General features: G+C 42.7%; 1 long non-coding RNA gene across 1 annotated transcript; it reads right to left on the bottom strand.

Annotated features, from left to right (window-relative positions):
* Nucleotides 1-1,799: 1,799 nt before the first annotated feature.
* Nucleotides 1,800-9,620, bottom strand: LOC311020417. Its single transcript, XR_014597903.1, has 2 exons — nt 9,517-9,620; nt 1,800-2,337 (listed from the first exon to the last, which is right to left on the bottom strand). It is a non-coding gene; the product is annotated as an uncharacterized lncRNA (long non-coding RNA).
* Between the last annotated feature and the right edge of the window lie 10,230 nt (nt 9,621-19,850).

Below are 19,850 nucleotides of genomic sequence, written 5' to 3' on the forward strand. Positions count from 1 at the left end.
CAGGTATTACTACTCTATTATTTAGGGTTTGACCCAGCTTTGGTGTGTTTGTGTGTGTCAACCACAAGACTATTAGGAGCCTGATAAGGTCTTACGTAACAGACTTGCTCTGACGCTTATACTCACCTGTTGAACTGGCAGTATAGAGTTACTGGGCCTGCAGGTGTGTGGGCGGTTGTTTCAAAACATGCACACACATGCCCTACTGTATATACGTGCAGATGAAAAAGGTTTCCTCCTAGGACAATATAGAAGGTAGCTGTGATTGTGCTCATCTTTTGCATATTTTCAACAGGTTTAAAGGGGAGTTGGAGGAGAAACCAACAAAGGTGTGACACCATACAGGAGCAGCTGTCGTCATACGGTGCAGCTGAAGAGGAAGTGACATCTCTCGCGAAGGTTAGCAGGAAACCAAAGAGCAGAGGAGAGAAAGGTCATAAATGTGATGTTTCCTCCGTTCATATCTATTTTCTTCTCGAAGCAGCGACTCACATTTCACACAAACGTCGGCTTTGATAAAGAACAGTGAGGAATAAGCGGAATGACCACTCTACTTCTATTCGATTAGAGCTCATCTCATAATGGGAAGATTCTGTCAGACATCCCCATAGTCACAATAAATGGTTGGTATTTTATATTTTTACAAATTGAATCTCAACATTTCTGAACCAAAAAACATGTTTCATATTAGCATGTTTGGATATGTTTTTTTTTTTTTCTGAATAGAAAATGCACTTCAACATTTCTGAACATCAACTTTAAAGTCTTCTAACTGCTCATGGCATTTTCACCATTTCAAAACTGCATTCTCAATAATGTTTAGGTTCAGGCAACAAATGTACTGGATTAGGTAAAGTAAAAGATCATGTTTCGGGTTGAAATAATTACATTACTTTTGGTTTGGGGCACGAACACCAGTCTCCTGGGTGAAAGTCACATGTTTAACCCAGCCTTCCACCCTGACTTCCTCCCCATATGGACTTTATGATTACATACTTTTGTGATATGTCAAACACATATCTAAACCAAGAGAAAATACATTTCCTCAAAATGTAATTGACTGTGTCAGATATTGCAATGCAATGTGACATTGGCTGCTATGTGTTGACCAATTACAACAGACTGGGATCCAGCCTCGGTGCACGGCTGTGCTTTTCTCAACATTGACACCGCATCCACAGACTAGTGGCTGTGCCAAATCTCTGGTTGGGAAATAGACTGTTTTATTCTAACGTTAAATATTTACAACCCTTTTGTGGTCTCAGAGGACGTGGGGTGAGTCCCGGCAGGAATCCTGTGTATGTGTCCTTGTCAATGCAAAACCAAGGGCCTATGTCTTTCTGAGTGCAGAGTGTGTTGATCTAATAGAATGCTGGGAGCTGTGCCCGGTCTCTTATGGAAAGTGTTATCTCTCCCTGTGTGGCCCGCACACACTGCTCAATAACCTTGCTTTTATGTGTGTTTGTCCATGTCAATACTTTATCTAGTTTTTTGTGGGGGGTTTGGACTACATGTCCCTTGTGGCACTGTTTGTAGATAAAGTTGGACCGAGCTCAAAGCTCAGGGGTGTTACATCGTTGCTACATTTACCCCATATCAGGAGCTTTAAGATGGGATCATAACAACATTATCTCTGTTATCTTATACATTTTTAAGAGCAGAGGAAACATGTTTTTAGCTTGGTCAAACTATAGTTGTCATATTCTCAAATTAAGTTTATAAGCCTGTATCCTTTATTATATGTTCTCCAAATAGATAACCTAAAACACACAAAAACAAAAACACACAAACACATGAGAGAGAGACATCAAACTTTTATGCAAAATGAGTGAGTACACATGTTTCCTTCAATGCAGGACCTGCATCAGAGGTCACCTCGATTGCTGAAGCTCATATGTTACAGTGCAGTACCATAAATCTACAAGATTAAAATAATCTACTCATCCATTCAGCTCTCCTGACTACAGTGCAATAGAGGCAACACAAGTACTGGATTAGGTTGAAGGCATTAGAAGGAGTAGACCAACCACAATCCCCCAGGAAGAAGATTTTAACCTCTGACACCAGACAACAGAACTGCTATCCTCTCCAACACAAGAGTCCTGCAACAAATCCGAAGGATACGTTAAACTTCCAATGGAATCACGATTGGGCCAATCTCTGTTCAACAGGACCGTATGTTGGGTTCAAATTCTCAGAGTCTTCACTGGTTACAGAGTGTATGGAGATGCAGGAGGGGGTACAGTGGGATCAGTTTCTCAGCTCCAGGTTATGCAGTCGAGCAAGCTGACCTGTTTGTGACCCCCGGAGAGTCGACTTGAGTCTTTCCAGAGATGTCTGTGAAAACAAACAGTTCATCAATTTGCAACAAACCAAATTTGAAGGAGACATGCGCTGTGACCTGGGTAACATTATGAAGAATTGTGCTCCAGACTCCAGAAGATTATGATATGACAGGAAACTGAAAGAGTCATCATAAAATGTACAAGCAGAAACACTTAACAAATGTTTGAGTTGAAATAAGTAGTCGTTTATTCAATAGCTTCCTATCAAAGGAATATAGAAGATTTAGAGTAATCTATTAACCTTCTTCTCTGAACTGCGGGAGGAAGCCGGAGTACCCGGAGAGCCCACGCTAACACAGGGAGAACCCATGCTAACACAGGGAGACCCACGCTAACACAGGGAGAACCCATGCTAACACAGGGAGACTCACGCAAACACAGGGAGAACCCACGCTAACACAGGGAGAACCCACGCTACCACAGGGAGAACCCACGCTAACACAGGGAGACCCACGCTAACACAGGGAGAACCCACGCTAACACAGGGAGAACCCACGCTAACACAGGGAGACCCACGCTAACACAGGGAGAACCCACGCTACCACAGGGAGAACCCATGCTAACACAGGGAGAACCCACGCTAACACAGGGAGAAACAACACTAACACAGGGAGAACCCATGCTAACACAGGGAGACCCATGCTAACACAGGGAGAACCCACGCTAACACAGGGAGAACCCATGCTAACACAGGGAGACCCACGCTAACACAGGGAGAACCCACGCTAACACAGGGAGAACCCACGCAAACACAGGGAGAGCCCATACTAACACATGGAGAACCCACGCTAACACAGGGAGAACCCACGCTAACATAGGGAGAACCCACACTAACACAGGGAGAGCCCATGCTAACACAGGGAGAACCCACGCTACCACAGGGAGAACCCATGCTAACACAGGGAGAACCCACGCTAACACAGGGAGAACCCACACTAACACAGGGAGAGCCCACGCTAACATAGGGAGAACCCACGCTAACACAGGGAGAGCCCACGCTAACACAGGGAGAACCCACGCTAACATAGGGAGAACCCACGCTAACACAGGGAGAGCCCATGCTAACACAGGGAGAACCCACGCTAACACAGGGAGAACCCACACTAACACAGGGAGAGCCCATGCTAACACAGGGAACCCATGCTAACAGAGGGTTGTGTTGTCTTTTTTCAGGATCTCTAAAAATGTTCCCTATTTGTCATGTAAAGTCAAACTCACTATCCTGGGTCATTTCTATCCCATTAGAGATCACCAGTTGGCAACCTCGGTTCTGAAAATTGAAGCCAATGCCGAAGTGCCTTAAACTTGCTATTCTATATTCTGCCTACGAGGGGAGCTACTCATCTGGTTGCAAAATGGAGTGAGAGAGCATGGAAGAGAGAAAACAACTACTTCTCAGTTGATGCATTACCTCACTAAACAGTGAAATACAGCGGGATGTCCATTTTGTAAATTATGCTCCTATTTAGAGTAAAATAGATTATAAAGCCTGGTATGCTTAAGCGTGCAGCTACCTCGTGATTGACAGGACGCTGCCAGGGCATCGCTACTGCGAACTTGCTTCCGTCGCTACCACGTTACCAATGCAGTTAGCTTCTGATATAACGTTAACACTTAGCTGTAAAGTTTACCTTGAATTATGGAAGTTAACTTTGTTAGCAACTTCGCACCAGAATCCAGATCAAAGCTGTAGTCCACAAGGCAATGGGTGACGTCACGGTGACAATGTCCACTTCTTAAATGCAGCCTATGGCATAAACCCACAGACATACACACACATCCCTATACTTTGTCTTGCTGTCATTATGAATTCAAGAGATTTGACCACTTTCACTGTCCTCCAGCGACCCAGAACACACTTTCCCTTGAACGACCTTACTTACGTACTCATGCACAGATTTATTCTACATTTATACATCATATGCCCTCGTGCTTCCTCTTATCTAGCCTCCAAAACTAATCTCATCTGATTCCATCTTTGTCCTCTTCTAACCCCTGTTACCTTATTCACCACACACACACACACACCCAAACTCCACCCTCTGTGCCACGCCATCCTGTCACTGCGCATCGCCCTGTGCAAACCCTTCTGTTGCGTGATCTAGAGACAGGCGTCCTCTCTCCTCCCCCCCCCGGGACCCGTTCATGCAGTTACATTATAACTGTGCTAGATTGTTTCGCAGTTGAGTTCAAATATATCACTTGTGCAATAAGCCTTTGCAAAGTTAATAAAAAAAAGAGAAAATATGGACGGAGTAAATATAGCTTTATTGACCCTTATTGCTCATCACGTAATGGTTAATCTATTACTTGCATGTTACTGTAGTCGTGTGTCAACTATACTATAAAGCAGTTGATTTGGGTGATTAAATCAACGGAGTTAAAACTAGAATCTTTTTAAATATTAACCATGGCGAAATAGTACTGTACAGAATGAAATAATGTAATGATTTATTCAGCACTCTACATGGCCACTTATGAGCTAAATCTGTTGTTTCTTACAAATGAGTGGCATTTTATGTTACTGAAGTCAAAACAAACATTTACTGCTACTAAGAAAATGTCAGTAACAATCACAAAGATAATTTCCCCCATTGTCCGTAGGTTGGTTGCGGATATGAATTTTATCATGGGGAACAATGCGGATGTTGATGAAATCCAGTCGTGAAGTGTCAGTGAAAAGACACATTTAGTATTCAGCAGACAAAAGTATCCCTCGGGGCGGAGCGGCAGGAAGAAAGTGAAGGAAAGAAATATGAGTGGAGAAGGATGAAGGAAGGAACAGAGGGAGGTGAAGAGAAAGGAAGGACGAGAGAGAGGAGTGTTAAAAGGAGGGGAGGAAGAAAGGAGGCTGAGAGAGAGGGGGAGGCAGGGGCTGAGGGGTTGTTCTAGGGAGGAGGGATGGAGACCATGACTGTGGTTGCTGTGGTTACTTCACACGCTGTCTGGCCCTCGCATGCACACAGCCGGAGTCACATGGGCCGCACACGACCAACACGCACATAGGAAACATGACAGCCTGCTCTCCATTCGCTATAACTGACACAGAGTTCAAAACGGAGAGACAGAAGCAGGAGCGGAAAGGATGAGGGAGGGGAGGAAGGAGCGAAAGTGGCAGAAAGTGAAGAGAGAGTAAAAGATTTAGAAGTCAAGAGAGGTCAGGAGTATCTGTGCGGTTCCTCATCCATCTGTTAAATGTGAGAGGACTTGTTTCAAGTGGTCTTAAAGCAGCGGAGGAATGTTTTCGTGACAGAAATTGTGATCCCCAAAAACTACACAAAGAAGTGGTTTAATGCCTTAGGCTTTACACAATTAGGCTAATAAAAGACTTTAAAAGATGAATGTCCCCAGCACATCTATAAGATACCTCCTTCAGCTCTGTTTACAGCTCTTTTTCTCTCTCTTCTGTTTCTGTATTTTCTCAATTTTTTTCTGCCAGAGTGGAAAGCATTATATCATCCTTGTCTGGGTCTTTACTTTTATTACTTTGCCATTTGCTGTGAATTCATACGTCAAATTTTTACAAGGCAGTCCCTTCCTGCTTTGAAAGCGTGGGTGAGTGTGAGAAGATTCTTGACTTCTTAATCATCTTTCCAGGTGGAGAGTTGGAAAAAAAAAAAAAAAAGCATAAAGGCTGTATGAGATGATGTCAGCAGAGATTCCTGTTAACTGTTGATCGACATTGTTGATTCACACACAATAAAAACTATTTACATTTGCCCTTGAGCTTTGCTGTAAGAATCGGATACCATAGTCAGCCTCCTTTGTGTGCGTGTGCACGCGCAGATTGTATCAGCATATAGTGGAAAAATGGAATGTGCTTTTTGATGAGGTAGCAGCGGCTCACGCTCACTCACACACACACACACACACACACACACACACTGCACAAATACACACTCGCCTGTCCTTAAAAGCAGCCTGGCGTGTGAGTGAATGAGAGAGTGCTCCCAGATTTTCCCATCATTCCTCCCTGTAATCCCCCCAGACCTCCTTCTGAGGGCTGAATTTGCACGCTCATGCTCCCCGGGGGGTCACACACACACACACACACGCATGCCAACACACACACACACACACATGCACATACAGGCTTAATATTGCTTTTAAAACTTTTACCTTTGCAGGGGTCTTATTTTTTGATAATCAGACAGCCAGAATTATATCTGATACACAAACAACCATGCATCAGCAGATTGTTACATATTATAAAGGCTTCAGCTTCATGAAATATCAAATCCTCACTTCCAGAGGTTTTTGCAAAACCACTAACTAGCCTGCGTCATGGACACACAAAGAAATTGCTGTTATCTTGGTCAATGTCCTGAGATGATCTTAAGTATCTGTAGGCTACCTGAGCTCACCAACAACCCTTGTGTAGAGGCATGCGATAACTATTCCAAGCCTATCAGAAATGTTTTCACACTGGTGGATAGATTCTTAATACATAACAGCAGCAGCCTTTTTTTGTTAGCTCATATCTCTGCTGAATCCCATCTTTTACCAAGGCTGGGACACATTGAAATGAGCTTCAGGAGTCAGATCTTGGCATCAAACTTGCAACTCTTGGGGAGCATTCATGTATGACTGTCTGTCTGCATCTATTTTTGTGCCTCTGTGCGTGTGTGTGTGTGTGTGTGTGTGTGTGTGTGTGTGTGTGTGTGTGTGTGTGTGTGTGTGTGTGTGTGTGTGTGTGTGTGTGTGTGTTGTGAGTAGACTGATGTGATTAGCCAAAGCCAGTGGAGTGAATAATATTGTGTCTGCCCCGACTAAGAAGAGATGGAATGTAGCTGCTGCTCTTCATTATACTGTAGATCATCCACTCCACTATCAGATACACACAAAGTCAAGTGTGCACACTTGGACGCACACTTTCCTTGTACAGATGGCCCTCTTACTCACACAAAGTGCTACAACGCAGCAATGGTTGTGTCACATAGGGATCTATACACACACAGACACACACTCACACACATATACCTCAAAGAGCCTTTTCCACCAACTTGGTCGTAAACATAGTGCCTTGACTTGTCTCTGGCTAACATCCATGCAGCTTCACATCTTATCAGCAAGACCAGCTGCTGAAATGACATATTATATTTGGATGTGGATCAACAAATCAATGAAATCCACCTTTCCCAACTATCTCAACTCTGTCTCTGTCTGTCTGTCTGTCTGTCTGTCTTTCTTTTGCAGATGTTTCATTTCCTTCATCCACCCCCCTTCACCCCCCCTGAGACTGTTGGGAGTGGTCTTGTTAAATATTCTTTATGCAACCTGACATGCTGAGAGGATCATAAAAAAAAAAAACCAGCATGTGCAAATATTATCAGAGCTTTTTGGATCGTGATGATCTAGTCGGGCTCACTTATCTATTCAACTGCAGAAAGTGCTGCACTGTAAAAATGGTTAATGCAATGTTGCGTGTGCTTGTGGTTTGTGTGTGAGAGAGCATTTCCTCACTGCATGTTATCATTTAAAAGGTGTGCATGTCTGTTTCTCTGACTTTTGTAGTTGCTGTCAGAATATATGCATTTCTTATGTTTGTTTGTTTTCTGTTTGTTTGGGTTAACAGCATAGAGGTAATGGTTTTAGAAACAGATGGAACTCGCAGCAGCTGAATCGAGGAATGGGTTATTTGATTGACGGGCATTTACTATTTGAACATGGTTTCAGATGTTGCTGTTGACCTGATGCTATACATTTATCCTGTTCATTACACAGTGGATGCTTGATGTTATCAGATTTAGTTAAGTTTTAAAGGTCTAATATTCGAGAGTTAATTGAAAGAATCAGTGTGTAGAATCCAGGGGGAGGTAAGCCCCTCCTCTCAGGTGCACGATTTAGGCAAATAAACACAAATTATCCCATAAATAAACACAAATGATTGCGTTCATGTTAGCTGGGCCCCTTCATGTCTACGTACTGTGGGAGCAGGTCATCTTCCACAGAGTCCGCCACTTTGCAACTGCCATGTTTCTACAGTGGCCCAGAATGGACAAACCACTGGCTCATGATGATTTTTACGTTACGTTGTTAACAGGGAGATATTGAGTCCCACGCCAGAACCCTGGCCAAGATGGCGGAAGACTGCCAATAGCAAATGCCGTCAAGGGTAACTAATTACCAATACCCTATTGCTAATGATTCCACATTAACCGCAGTAATGACAACAATGCCAAACAAACTCAGCAGGTATGGGGATCTGTGCTGATCCATGCATTTTATTTTCAGGATTAGTACTGGCTATATAAAGACGGATCCATTCCATCCTGCTATGTCCCATTTTGCTACTTTAAAACATTGGAAACACACAACTGTGAGCAAGTTAGCAGCTGCCCAACATATTGCCATCATTTGGATTTGGAACATTACAGTTCACTGGGCTGCCGAATTATCTGGAAAAAAATAGAATTATGACCCAGAAACCCTTATAATTAACTAAAGGTTCTATCAGTATAATTGAATTGTGTAGTTACTGCACATTCTAAAGATGTAATGTTGTAGTTCTTTTTGATTCACTCAAACAAATCCAAACATATACGCTGACTGACTTGAGGTATATCAGTTCATGACTGGCAGACATTTAGTTCCAGTCTGTTGAAGTCAATAGAGGCTAGGACGGCATCCAAGCCATTGTCACAGTTCAGAGGAGTTTAACAGGGAGGGTCCCTGCACTCACAATGTGGATAAGATTATGAGGTTTCAAGACCACCAGTCTGTTTGACAGCAGATAAACTGAACACACACACACACACACACACACACACACACACCAAAGCAATCTGTCTCTCATTAGACAAACAGTGTAGTGTTTCATTCACTGACTGTCTGGCTGCAAGAGTGACTGAGGTTCAGTTGAAGGTCTCAACAAAGAGTACTTTTTTAAAAACGTTTTCTTAAAGAAAAAGAATAGAATAACATCACTGCTGTCTTGTGCTGTTTTTTTTTTTTTACAAATTCATCTCAATATTAGAAGAACATTGTTACTTTACATTGAACACTGCTGTGCCTTTGTTTAAGATCACATTATTACCGGTTTTAAAACTGAAGACCATGATACAAATTTGCAAATCAATCACCATTGCTCCCATTATCAGGTTATAAGTAAAAGGATCAAAACAAATCCGTTGAATGCAGCATTTGTGAATAGAATAGATCATATATTTACCTTTTGAAATCCCAGCATAGATTAATTATTATAGATGAGCCTAAACTGTCCACACAAATGAACAGGCAGAGCCCTCTGGTCTGTATGGGGGCAGTACAAAGACTGGTCTGCCAGGAAGGGATGGCTGTTGCATACACTTCAACAGTTGTATGAGACAGCCCTCTATCCACCAAACACTGCAAGAGGAGAGAATAGAATGAACTATGGACAGGGAATCTAACCCCCATCCTCGCACCTGCATTGAACCCTTGTGACAGGCTGATGGTCTGCACAATGTATACAAACTGCTCAGCCCTGGGGAGATCGAAAATGACAGACAGCTGCTCCTGCTTCACTCCCTCCAGCAGAGGAGAAACAACAGGTGCTCTCCTTCATCCTCAACAGGGCAGAGGAGCGACCTCTGCCCTACCTGTTGATGGACGTGTGCCTCCCCTGGGCTCCGAGGGCCTGAGGTGTAGGAGGACCAACAACACTCCCTGGAGGAGGTTGATGTGTCAGTCCTCCATTGAGTGCCACACTTCACTTACGGCTCTCCCCAGGCATGTCCCCCCCCCCCCCCCTTACCTTGTCAGGGACACATCCGTGAACACATGACACCATGATCACTCTTCCCAGTCATGTTCACCACTGCAACTGGTGTCAGGTGTCCGCCAGCATCACAGGTTCTACTCTACTGATGGGTGGTCAGTTATGCCCGCATGCTCATGCTTGTGGTTGAAGTGATGCAATTCTATTATATTTATAGTGTCATATCACAACAGAAGTTATATCAAGACACTTAACACATTGAAAATCATGAGCGTATTCTACTCCTGCTCAGAGTTCATCCATTTTTAAAGTCCCGACATCACCCAGGAGCAAGCGTTACAGCGACAGCGGTGAGAAAAAACACCTTTTATTGCCTGTTTTATTCTGCCATTGACTGCCTGCTGACACCTTAGTCACTATTTTTAACCCGCAAGTGATAACACAGCTGAGTGCGTCGCCGACCCACAGAGGCACAGTGTGGGAGAAAAGCATAGACTGTATGTTTCATTGTTTTGGTCAGAGTGTTTAAAAGCCAACTAAAGATACAGACATACACGCAGAGAGACAGATAGGTTACTGTTAATTATTTGCTTCCTGTCTTATTCCTGGCATGGAAAGGAAGTGATCACTTTTTAGATACAAATGACAGCTGTGTACACAAACACACACACACACACACACACACACACACACGCACACCATCCTCACGTAAATTCACCAAGTAAAGAGGAAGTGGTGTTTTCTCATTTGATCCATCACACGCAATCTTAGTCTCTCATACAGTTTCTATGACCACAAGCATAAAGACACGCACACACTGGCTCCTAAATTACACATTTTCACACAGCAATCTGCCTTTTTTCTCTCTGACACCCACATCCACTGTTTCTCTTTTTTCACACTCGCACGCTTAAACGCACACAGGCAGTTAAACACACACACACAACCACAACGGTCGCAGCCAACAACAATCAGCTAGTCCGATAGTCGTGAAAACAAGGTAGCCTCGGCTCAGCTCGAATGAAGAAATGTCACATTCAACTTCAGCCCCACTCCATCAAAAGCTGAATCTGGTTGTATTATGTCCATAACAATAGGATTTTTGACTGCCAGAGTCACACGGCTGTCATTGTCAGGCTCTTTGAGTAATCTTTTCCCCTTTTTTTTGCAGTCAATCTCATGAATTATAAAAAGGCATAGGATAATATTTGTATGGTTTGCACCAGCAATAATATACATATATACTGTATATGTATATATATATATATATATATATATATATATATATATATATATATATATAATATTTAAGAGGTTAGAGACTGTGGATAGGAGAGCATTTCTTTGAGGTGAAATATATTTAAAGAAGCACTGATGTGTGTTTACGTGTAGGGAAGATTTGCTGTTGTGAACAATGCCAAATATTTCCATATTCTTCCTTGACGTCTACAAAACCCTCAAATGTTTTTTTATTTGACACATTTTGTTTTGTACGGTTGCAACACCGCTGCTGTCTCCACATGTCTGTCTCGCTGGCGCTTCTTGTTGAGCTTCGTGACAAAGCTTTGTGTGACCGTCCTCCTTCCTGTTTATATCATGAAGAAATCAACACTTCACGCTCTCTTTTAGGACTCCGAATTAAAGACAGGCCTTAGGATGTGGGCTACACTGAACATCTACTTAAAGTATCATCACGCAAATATGGTCAAATGAACAGGCGGTGTTGTGTGTGCAAATTCCTTCCTCTTTTCACATTTGATTCGCTGTATTTTTAGAAGAAATTAAATTCAAGATAGATTATTCAGTTGTTGCAGAGAACATGGCAGACCATGCATCACTACTGATTTTTATTCTGCCCTCTTTTTTTGTTTTTTGATTGCCTTCTCCTTCTTTATTCTCCTTTTGGTTGATTCACTTCCCTCTCTGTCCACTGCCTGTCTATTTCCTCTCTGTGACTTTCTACCTGCCTGGAATTTATTAAACGTTGTTTCTGCATGTAATGCTCGTCTGATCAGCCTGTTATATTCGCTGTATTTCTGTTCGTTTTTGCATTAATGCCCTTACAAGTGTTCCGCATCATTGGAAACAACATTATGAACACACATCCTCCAGACTACTGACACACCCACATACACACACACACACACGCATGCAGACAGTGTGGATGTGGTTAGTAAGTATCTGTGTTTGCTGAAGGGATAAAGAAGGAAGAAAGTTATAACTCTCCCCCTGTGTCTCTCCCACTGCATATTCTTCTCCCACCCACTTCCTTTGCAAAATCCAGACGAGGTAATAGAAACTTATGACACAAACACACTTGAAGTCCGGTAACATTGATGTCATTTTGATTCCCCTGTAATCTTTGCACCAGATTTGGGTGGTATGGTGTAAAATGTTGTGGTATTTGAGATAATCAAGTATGACAATTAATGGAATTCCTGAATGGATGAGCAAAGAGCAAATCCAAAACTGTCCTTCCATTTCTTTGGGGTTTCTACCCATTAGACAGTTAAACACATTAACAGTTAAATAGTCATAATTCGATGAAAGGTACATTTGTATTCTTCTCCAGCTGGAGGAGAGAGAGCAGCTGCTACGAGGACTGCAAGACAAGCAGAGGAGGAATAGAGGAGATACACCAGGAGCTGCAGCACTCCGGCCAGCAGGAGGCACTACAGCTGAGACAAGCTAGAGCTGGATTACAGCTGGTGAGTGAGAGGAACGCTGAACTTTGAGATGAGTGTGTGTGTGTGTGTGTGTGTGTGTGTGTGTGTGTGTGTGTGTGTGTGTGTGTGTGTGTATGTGTATGTGTGTGTGGGAATCACACTGGTGCAGATGTTAGACCCAAAGAGTGTGAGCTGTCTCAAAGAGTGACATATTTTAGAAATAATTTTTTTCTTAGAGATCGAATGGAGTTGGTCTTCAATGCTTTTATTGGTATTAGGTGTTAACTGCCAACTGCTTAGTTTGACATCTCTCTCTCTCTCTCTCTCTCTCTCTCTCTCTCTCTCTCTCTCTCTCTCTCTCTCTCTCTCTCTCTCTCTCTCTCTCTCTCTCTGTGTGTGTGTGTTGTAGTTTCTCCATTATGTGGTTTTCAATTGTCATTGCAAGACTAAGAAGGATAGATAAGATAGATATACTCACTGTACATGTGAAAACAAAGAGACATTTGCATTTGATGTATAATAATCCACGGGTCACATTATTACATTTAGTTAGTTTGTGTGAGTGTGGTCACAGTAAAAGGAAGTGAGCGTGCACTCAAATGAACACAGCATGCACTTTTTGCTTTCTAGCTCAATTTTAATTCTTATTTCTCGTAGATTGTACCATATTTCTTTCATTTGTTTTGCTTTCAGATAATTCATAATGAAGCTTTTTTTAGTTACATAGAGGCCGCATAACATTATCAGCCTATGCGGTTAATATGGGAAATGTGCTCACAAACCATTTCTAGTCTATTAACACATCAAGGAAACACAAAGCAGCGCTATTAATGTCCACTGGTTTGTCCACCCGATGAATGTAAATCCAATATTCGCTCTCCTTTTAGTTCTAATTCTCGTCTCGACCACCTCCTGTGTGAACTATTCAGTCGCCGACTGTGGCTGCTTTTTTGATATTATAATCCAAAACATACAGCCTTAAAATCTTAAATACACATAAAACTGCCAGCCCAACACCATATTCATTCATACGAGGTTGACAGCAAATCTCTGCAGTAAATTTCAACAATGACAATGGAATTATAAATGCGTGGAACAGAAACTTCAATTTTGCATTTCATCTTATTATGGTGCACACATGTGACTGACTATTGTTTCCCACAACCGAGGATACATTGAAGGCTGAGAACAAAGGGACGTTCTATTAATTTATAAAGGTAGGGGGATTATTCAGTGATATACAAGTCAATCAATATCACAGAAAACCCACCAATCAAGGTGGGAGACCTGCATCTATTTCCTGTCTAGAAAGGTCACTTAGTCAAATCAGTGCCTCTTCTTCATCACCTCCTTTCCTTCTGGCTCAGTGTTCAGCCCTCTACCAGCAGCCTCTCAGGCCGCCGGTCCAGATGGGTTCAGCCAGTTCAAGGTGCCCTGATGCCAATTTCACAGCTGACGTCCTCTTTTATGTCATCCATGGACCTTCAGCAGCACAGCAGCTCTTTGCCCCCACCTCCCTTTTTCTTTCTGTTCTTTCTCATCTAATTTAAAGGGGCCATTTTTACTGCACCGCGTCTGTAGTTTTAGAGCAGATCAATCAGTATAATCCCTTTAGATGACCTTTGATTTTTCTTCCTTCTTTCTTTTCTTCTAACATTGTTCCTCAGCTCTGTCTCTAATGACCCCATCTCGGTTCTTATCGAATTCAAACCCAACATTCTATCACCCTGGAAAAATCTTTAGAACATCTTTGGATGTTATGTGTGTGTTGGTTAGAGATAGGCAGGTTTTTGATCGTGACCTTGTGATATCGCTCCGTTGCCAAGATACTGTCGCAGTGTCGAGGCATTCTCATCATTAAGTGTTGGAGCATATGAGTGACCTTTCAAACAGTCAGTTTGAAAAGATGAATCTCACAGCATACCCGCCTCAATGTGACTTTAAAAAAATGCGGCCACGATTGATGGTAGCTTGGCTTTTTGAAAATGGGGGGTTCGACCGAGGCGGTACCAAAAAAGTGCCAGGTAACAGATACTATCTACAACTTTTGCCATTGGAAAACCAAAAAAGAAAGTTTTTTGAGTATATATATATAAATATAGTATATATGAAGTATATAATCTCGAACCAGGGTTTCCAAAATGTCCTCCACCAAGGTTTGGTCATTTGTTTGTCAGCAGGATTAAGGAAATAACTACCGTCCCGATTTCCATGAAACCTGTTGGACGTGTGTAGAACGGGCCGAGGAAGAATCCATGACATTTTGGAGTGGATTGGCCTTTTAGCTCATTGGTGCAGTCATGACTGAAAAGCCAATCCCTGTGTCCTCTTCAACCAGGTCCATGAGGGTTTTCTGTTGGACAAATTCATTTCCTAACAATACGTGTAAATGTGTTTCAAGTATTTGAAAAGTTTATATTATGTTGAATTATTATTTATTATTTTGTTTTTTATTTTACTGCTGTAGTGTTTTGTCTCATACATTCTCTCACAGTAAGGAGATGAAGTGTAATTGTGCACATGGACACAAACACACACAAGAGCACACCCAAAGCCACTAGGGTGGTGCACTATTCAGCCTGAATCCCTCTCTGCCCTCACTGCTTTGCTCTGTCTTTTCTCTCTGCCCCCACCCAAACTCTGCCTCTCTTTCTTTATGTTGCTCTGTCTCGGTCTCGCCCCCTCCCTGTGTTGTCCCCCCTCCCCCTCCCCCTCCCCTGTCTGGCCTGATCGCAGATGGACCAGAACAAGAGGAAAAGGTCAGTGTGTCTGGGGGAAAAGACGCCTAACCTTTAACCTCCCGCTAACAGCACTGAAGTCACACAACACATGCAAGGTCAAAAAGGACTGTTTATCTGTGTGTGTGTGTGTGTGTGTGTGTGTCTGTCTGTCTGTGTCTATGTGGGCGTTATAGCTTTGAACTGCATCTGGGTGTGTTAGTCCCTCTTAATGCAAGCCTAAAAGCATCTCTACATACTGTACATGTTGATTAGAGTCTTTGACTGTGTTTTCAGGTTGTGTGCGCACACGTGTGTGTGTGTGTGTGTGTGTGTGTGTGTGTGTGTGTGTGTGTTGCCTCTGGAATGTGGTTTACAGTGTTAGATTAAAAGCAGGGGCTCTGTGGGTCTGCGTGTGACTTCCATCTAATAGCCCTGTAATCCTGCTCTCACTAGGAGCCCCTAATGATGGCTGTCTCTCTCTACCGCTAGACTGGCATGCAAGACATCACACACACACACACACACACACACACGCACACACACACACACACGCAGGATCTAACACATGCCTGCATATAAACAGAGGAAGGAGACTCACACTCTAGGTCTTGCACACACACACACACACACACACAGACAGGAAGTGGTCAAACATGTGTGTGTAAACTGTCACACACGCTCTTACAATAATTGCATACAATGGCATAAGGCGTGACACACTGCACATGGAACATGGATATAGTTGCATATATAGGCACCTATTAACACTTACACATATGTTGACAATTACACGGTCGTAAAGAGAAAAACGTCATTGTGAAACAAGAGAATACACACATTTACTATACGTCTTTCATCATCGTGTATTTCAGGACCAGATTGAGACACAGGGACGGTTGCGTTGTATGTACACACAATGACAGGCAGACGTGGGGGACACGATGACACTCACGCATACAGAACATACTCACAAGTCAAGAGTGTTCCTCCAGCGTATGGGAATTATATACATATAATAATTATATAAATACAGTGTTTGAGAACCTGGTTTAGACGTACAAACTGTATTTCAGTACTATACTTTTATTTTACCCTCACAAACACACACACACAGTCACACACCGGACATTAAGGCACCATATATTTTGGATAATCCCTTAAAGGAACCCTTCCATGTCAAGATGATAACCGACATATGAATAACTCACCCCGTGTTATCTTGAATTCTTGGAGAAAACGTTGTTTTTCTCACAGGCCTCCACGGCGAAGCGAGAATCTGAAAACAGAGAAAAGTAGAGGAAGTAAATGTGTTCAACAATAACAAAACAATATCAAAATCATATTTACACAGATCGTTGGGCATACTCCAAGTCTCCTGTTATGTGTTACAATGATAAATATCTGTCTAATCCGTTTAATAAAGGCTTACAAATATCATGTCCCATGCTGTGCTTCATAAGCTTAGTATTAAAATTATTTGTAGTTTCATTTTATTCATCATCTTGAGGAATTTTCCACTTGAGCAACTGTAACTTTGTTTTCGCAATTGCCATTATTCTGTAATTGTCACATGCTGAACAGCAGCCACAGTGTTGGTGAGTTGTTTTAAAAGAACATATGTGCCAAATGTGAGCGCTAATGACTTGCTATTTGTGTGGTGTAAATTATATTAGACTTCTAACAGGAATCTGCCTGAATCATTCATGAAGTATCTGTTAAGTTCTAGTATTTAGGTTTGTCGCCCGACCATTCAGGGATGCATGCAGCACGTGTCTCTTATCAAAAAGCAGATGGTGGAAATGAGGTAAACCGTTGAAATGGCACGTGTTTGTAATTAAATGAGCCAGCGAGCAGTGTTTATGGCCATGTAGGTAGGGAATGCATGTAAAGTGATGAGAAAGCTATGAAGAGCAGCTTTTCTTCTTTTTTTCTTCTTTAACTTTGGCCGAGAAGTTGAAATGAGCAGCTGTTTTGTTGAATAGTTTAATGTATATTATATATATGGTGTTTGAGTCCGGATCTTGTTGTGCCTGTATGTTGCGTTTCTGGTGATTAAGTGTTGGAAGGTGTGTTTTTGATCTTCGGACAGAGCCAGGCTAGTTTTTCACGGTTTTCCGTCTTCATGCGAAGGTACAATAAACATCCACCTCTGTGCTTCACTCACATACATGAGTTTATATTGATGTTCTCGTCTCACCCTCGGAGAGAAAGCAAATAGGCTTATTTCCCTATCTTTTATTACTTCACGCTAAACGACTTGCTGAAATACCACTTGTTCTAAAGTGACCCTCCGGATGGCCTTACTCCAGGAGACAGTAAGAAGGGAGTGTGAGGAGAGGGAGGGGCTGACTGCCGCTCTGTCTCCAACACAAGAGGATCTCCTCGGGGCTGCGATCCCTAATGTCTCATCAGGGCTCCTGTGGGTCTCCTCAAAACCCCATGAAGGGACAAAAACTCCCCCAGGGAACAAGCATTTCCATCTCCATAGTCCAACCCTGGTACCTCTTACTCGCTCTTTGAACTCCCCAATCACACCGCGACCCTCCCTGGCTTGCAGACAAAGAAAGAGGCCGGGGCCCAGATGGAGGAGGAGCAGAAAGGAGTTTTGAGACTCGGAGAAAGACGAGAGGGGACGCTGCCCCGACTGAAAGCCAGCAGCACAGTGAGGGAGGTCAGACGTCAGTTTGGTGATGAGAGGAAGGAGGCAGTAAAAAGCCATCAATGTATACCATATATGTATATATGTGTATATACATAACATAACGGTTATTGTACCGGTGTTCATTGTTGTTTTGAAAATATTACTCTATGTTATTTTTATATTAACCACATCATTTTAGTCGTATTTTCATTGTTCCCTTCTAATTTAATCAAACATGTAATTTATTCAAATATCCCTACAATCGCCTGCTCTCAAAGTCCCATACATACTTGTACATGTATGTAAACGTCAACACACACACATTATACACAAGACACGACTACTGAGTCCTGGTACAGCAGTAAACTCCCTGGATACACACTGTCTGACAGACATGCACTTGTTTTCTCACAACCCGACTCACGCAGTCTCAGTGGCACGCACAGGATGTACGAACACACACACACGCACATGCACGGACACGGACACACACGCAGCCGATCACAAGGGCAGGGCTGAAGGAGCATGACAGCGTGTCCCTTGCCACCCGTGGACACAAACAAAAGGCAGGCAAACACAAAAGAAACTGTAAAGCAAGCACCCCCAGACACACACAGCGATTACCCAGCCCTCACCAATCAGGCATTGTGTGTTATTGACATCATTCACTCTGAGCAAGGTCTTTCCATCCCTCCCCCTCTTCCTCTCTCCCTACATTTGGGATGAATTGGCATGATGGGAGAAATGTGTGAAGTGTGTGTGTTTGTGTGTGTGTGTGTGTGTGTGTGTGTGTGTGTGTGCGTGGGGGGGGGGGGGGGGGGGGGGGGGTGCATGGAACTAATTTCCCTGCTTACTGGCACACATGGAAAGCTTTTCGTTTGACTTCCCCGTGTCCCTCTCTCTTCCAACCCATCTGTTAGACAATGCATGCACACGTGCAGAAAGGTGGCTTGATAATGATTTTGTCCTGCCAGCGCTTCCTCTGTTTGCCAAAACACACACGTTTATCGGCAAAAAAACATTTTTTTTTTTTTTTTTTTTTTCGTTTTCCGTGTCATTCTGTGCCATTAAAACCAATTTTTCTACTTCAACTGTTTTTGTGAGAAGCTTTCAAGTGGAACGTTTTCCAACTACTCATAAACTGTTTTTTGTCCCCTGAATTTGACTGTCATGAATTCTGGATAAAGAAGTGAATTTAGGATTTGAATGAATTTGTTTGCAAAATAAGATTCCCTAATGAATCCCCCTTTCACAGTTATCAATCCCTAGCGGCCCCTTTATCAAACACAAGCGTAAACATATTCTGTTTATGTGGCAAAGGCATGTGCTTTTGTGCTCCGCAGCTGACTTCTTGTTGCCTTCCTGTGTTTGAGTGTGTGATTGTGTGTGGCCTTGTGTCTGTTTACTCATTGCATGAGTCTCTGCTTGTGTGTGTGTCTCCAGGGAGTGATTGTTTCCATCCTAACACCACCATGGCTCGCTTTCTTTCAATAATGTCACTGAAGGACATCGATTATATGTCCTTAGTGTGTGTGTGTGTGTGTTCCCTTTTAAGTATAATATATAGCAATATAGCAAAGAAAATGAGCTTCACAGTTCTTTGATAAAACAGTCTCAACTCAAGGTCCTCTTACTGGTTATTCTGACCACATCAAATGGTCTTCATCAGCAGATTGTTTGCTCAGTCGTCGTTGAAATGTGGATGTTTAAACTTTCGATCGTTGTCCGATTTGACTTAAATGCTGAGCTTGACAGTTCATTGTCGAATGAGAAAACACA

Source organism: Eutrigla gurnardus (genome assembly GCF_963514095.1).
Source record: "Eutrigla gurnardus genome assembly, chromosome: 10".
Lineage (NCBI taxonomy): Eukaryota > Metazoa > Chordata > Actinopteri > Perciformes > Triglidae > Eutrigla > Eutrigla gurnardus.